This window comes from Mastomys coucha, unplaced genomic scaffold (genome assembly GCF_008632895.1).
Source record: "Mastomys coucha isolate ucsf_1 unplaced genomic scaffold, UCSF_Mcou_1 pScaffold6, whole genome shotgun sequence".
Classification (NCBI taxonomy): domain Eukaryota; kingdom Metazoa; phylum Chordata; class Mammalia; order Rodentia; family Muridae; genus Mastomys; species Mastomys coucha.
In genome coordinates, this window is record NW_022196912.1 from 93,550,474 (window position 1) to 93,554,994 (window position 4,521).

Genomic DNA, 4,521 nt, shown 5'->3' on the forward strand with positions numbered 1-4,521 from the left:
TTTATTTTGCCTTGCACTTTGCCCTTGGCTGAAAGGGATGAGGGGTATTAGAGGGGAAAGTCACCAGTGTTAGGGGGAAATTTCTATACTACACTGTTGTCAGAATAACTTGACTTGCAGTAGTCTTTGTATCACACTGAAATAGCTAAAACCCCAATAGCCAATTTGATTATTACTGTTACCCTATTCTTCAATAATTTCTCTAAGCCAGGTAATTTACTTTTTAGGTTATATGGGTTAAAGAAGATTCTACTTTGAACATACATGTGTCTATTACTGAAGATTTGAATTAACTTAGTGAAGATCCCTTCCCATTAGCCAAACACTTCTGAAAGCACCCAGAATTGACTATTAAACAGGGGAAAAGCTGAGGAAAAGCTAACTATCTCACGTGTATGTAAATTGAAACATCCATTCCCTCTTGAAAATAAGGTTACTGAGCCAGGCAGTGGTGGCATTTGGTTTTAATTCCAGGACTTAGGAGTCAGAGGCAGGTGGATCTTTTAACTTCAGTGCCAGCCTGGTCAGGAACAGTGAGTTCCAGGACAATCAGGGTTACACAGAGAAACCCAGGGGAAGCAGGGAGGGGATCAGTTACTTAGGTTTCCTTGGTACTTGTATTTTCCTAAAATTCTTTTCAAATAGGTTATATTAGTTTTGAGAATCATGTTCTTTAATAAAATATATATTATAAAATTATACCTATGTTCTTCTCTTCTTGAGGTTTCACTTCCCTTTCCTGAAAGGTTAAACAACAGCATGCTGGATTTTTGCATTTTTATAAAGTACTTGCCCAAAATATTATTGGCATGCTTTGATTGTATAATGGCAGTCTGCTTTCCAAAGCAGGACCAGGGTTGAGCAGATGTAAAGAAAAAAGTATATAAATCTAAAAAAAATTAATTACATATGATTTTTAACATGCTTGGTTTTTTACAACATAAATTTTCATACTATTTGTAGACCAGTATTAAGTTTATTTGTGCAGAAAAAAACAAATTAGCATCTTTAGATTTCAAATTTTAGAAAGTTTCAAAAAATATAATGTAACTAAATTTATGTCTTAGCAATGTTGAATTTATTGGATCAGTAAAGTACAGTCATCCTGTTTAATTATTATTTTCTAACTTAAAACTGTCAATGACTTTTGTCTCTTATACCTGAGTTTGAAGAAAGAATTTTTTGTCAGAAAAGAAAGCATTTCTTCAAAATTGTTTATATTAAAAACATAGTAGAATACACCAAAGAGAACATAAAGAACTTAGGAAAAGTGGGATGAAAATAATGCAAAACTTTAAACTTCTAATAGGAAAGGTGTACAGGTTTGTACAACAGACTGTACAAAGCAATCTGTATTCTTTCTTTGGATTTTTCTTTGTCATTTTAATGAGCAAATAATATTTGAAACATAATGGTGACAGCTTTACTATAAGCATATTCTAGCCATGTGTGTGTGCCACTATCATCATCATAAGTGAGGTTTCACCAAAAGCTGAGGGAGTCTTAGTCAAGCTGTATAAAATACTTCTCATAAGTACACATTCACGCCAATACGTATGGAAGATGTAGGCCAAAAAATTTATCTTGGAAATGATGTTCTTATTGGGGATCTTGGTTATTTCCATGAAGATGAAAAACTTACTTCTTGAAAAATCGTTGTGGAAATGATTAATAAAAGAAAAATTAACTATGATATCAACAAGAACTTTTCGAAAACATGGGTATATATCATCATATCATTACATTTCTATAGGCCCTTTCTTTAATACCAAAAGCATATGATTCCCTGTGCAACAAATATATAACTCATTTCTTTCTGCCACTTCATCTAGGCAATTCTCCATTTCTCATGAGAGTTTTTAATTAGGCTGCCATTGACATCATCTCCAATTACAGCCTACAGCGTCTGTCAGGGTATAGTGTTCTCTGTGACACCATGAGTGCAGGAGGACTCTCGTTTGAATGTAGAACTGGCATTGGGGACTTGTGTATGTAGTGGCATTTGCTCCATGACATTCAGCTCTTACAGGAACTTGGGCTCCATGTGCGTTTATTTTTCTTGACATGCGGGCTCTCCTTAATTGTCATAAAGTGTGTTTCTCAGTTGTCATTTGTGATTTTTCACTAGTCTACTCTGTTATCCTGTGTCTCTTGTAGGTGGTGTTTATATTCAAACCATTAAAATAAGAACAAATATAAATTTAATATTCATGATAGTCACCTGCACAGAAATTATCTTCTATATTGTTTTCTTTAACCTAAAACTGGTAGCTGTTTTATAAACCTTAATTAGACTTTTTTGTCATCTTTCTATTGTTATTATTATTTTATTTATTTATATCCCAAATATTGCCTCCTTCCCTGTTACCACTCCCTGAATTCTTCTCCCCCTCCCTTTTGCCTCTGAAATCCACACTCCCCCAGCATCCCCTAATCCTGGAGCATCATGTCTCTACTGGAGTAGGCTCATCCTCTCCCACTGAGGCTAGACAAAGCAGCCCTCTGTTACATAATTTCAGGGACATTGGACCAGCCCTTGTATGCTTTTTGGTTGGTTGACATAGTTGGTATTCCTATGGGGTCCAGGTTAGTTGACATAGTTGGTATTCCTATGGGGTCACCATCCCCTTCAGTTCCTTCAATTCTTCCTCTAACTTTTCCATAGTTGTCCCAGACCTCTGTCCAATGGTTGGCTACGAGTACCTACCTCTGTCTCAGTAAGCTGCTGGTAGAACCTCTCAGAGGACAAGCCAGGCTAGGCTCCTGTCTGTAAACACAACATAGCATCAGTAATAGTGTTGGGGATTGTTTGCCCTCAAATGGGATGGATCCCAAGTTGGGCTGCTCACTAGTCATCCATTCCTTAAGTCTCTGCTCCATTTTTGTCCTTGCATTTCTTTTAGACAGGAGTAAATTTGGGTCAAAAATTTTATAGGTGAATTGGTGGTGTCGCCATCCCTCCACTGGGGTCCTGTCTGACTACTGGAGATGATCTAGGAATACTCTCTCATGTATCATTTTTTAAATGGAAGTCTCTTTTAGGACTACTGGAAGCTGTAGTGTTTACTTTATTCCAGAACTACATAAGTAGCCAGACCTTCCCCCACTCAATATAAACTTTCCCCTATGATGAGATCATGTTCACTTTACCTCTATTTCTTCTAACTCCTAATATGAATGTTGACTTTACCAGTTGTGTATCACTGTCTTCTATGCCATTCACAAGATTAAAATAGTAAATGTTGCTCAAATGAACCTATCCCTGAGTTGTACAAGAGCAAGATAATCTAAAACCTCATGTGGCTGAAGCCGCTGTAACACATTTGGCTTCATAGCTCTTTTGTTTAAAGTAAATAAGCAAAATATATGCCCAAAAAAGAAGAAATCACTTCCAAATTTCTAATGGATAATCAAAATTTTAAGCATAGTTTTTGTTTGTTTTGTTTGTTTAAAGATTACTTCAGAGCTGGGGAGATGAATCAACAGTTAAAAAACAGTTAAGAGCAGTTGCTGCTCTTTCAGAGGACCCAAGTTTGATTCTAAGCTCCCATATCAGGCTATTTAGACCACCTGTACCTCCAGCTCCTCCCTCCCTCCCTCCCTCCCTCCTTGCCTCCTTCCCTTCCTCCCTCCCTAACCACCCCTCCTCATGCTCACATACATGCTCACATTTTTTATAATGTTGCTTCAGGATTTCCTTATTTTACACAAAAGCCAAGAGCACTATCTCCTGGTAGAAACTGTGTTCATTCTGATCTATTTAAGAAACATGTGCTGCCCCATGCCCTAAATACCAGCATTCAGGAGGCAGACAGAGGCAGGTGAGTCTTTGTGAGTTCAAGGACATCCTAGTCTACCTATTAAGTTCTAAGACAGCCTGCACTACATAGTAATGCCATGTCTCAAAAATAGTAAAATATACTATAAATAAAATATGATTGTATCACAATAACACAATATCTCAAAAATAAAACAAGCAAACATTCATCTTATTTTACTTTTTAGTCCAAATTGAACCCTTTAAAGCTCTCTTTCAATGTCCCAGATTTGTCCATGGTAGAGTTGATTGGTGTTGTTGGAAACATTGAAGTTATTTCTTTCTTGTTGAGTAGGCAGACTAAAATTTATTAATATGTCTTTTTAATGCTAATATTCTTCAGCTCCTAAACCCTAACATGGGAATTGTCCCTTGACTTCTACAACATGTTGACTTCTAAGACATAATCTAAATAAATTTTGACTGAATAATATTTGAAAGCTTTTGCAAACAAATTTCATTAAATTACATACAAATAGTAAATTCTAGTAGTGAAAAAGACAGTTCTACTTTAAGTACTATAGCATTTCCTGTAGAAAAATTTTAAAGAGCCAGTACCACAGAACCAAAAACTGTCTCTAAGGTAAAGTTAACTATAGACATAATGTAAGATTTTATACTGCATAGTTAAAGCCCACAATTTTTTCTACTCCATAAGAATTTCACATAGAAAATCTTTTTAATTGGGTCTGGTGAGATGGCAG

General features: G+C 35.9%; 1 protein-coding gene across 1 annotated transcript in view; it reads left to right on the forward strand.

Moving 5' to 3' along the window:
• Positions 1-4,521, forward strand: part of Gphn (gephyrin) — a 435,141-nt gene that overhangs the window by 287,857 nt on the left and 142,763 nt on the right. The window lies entirely within an intron of this gene.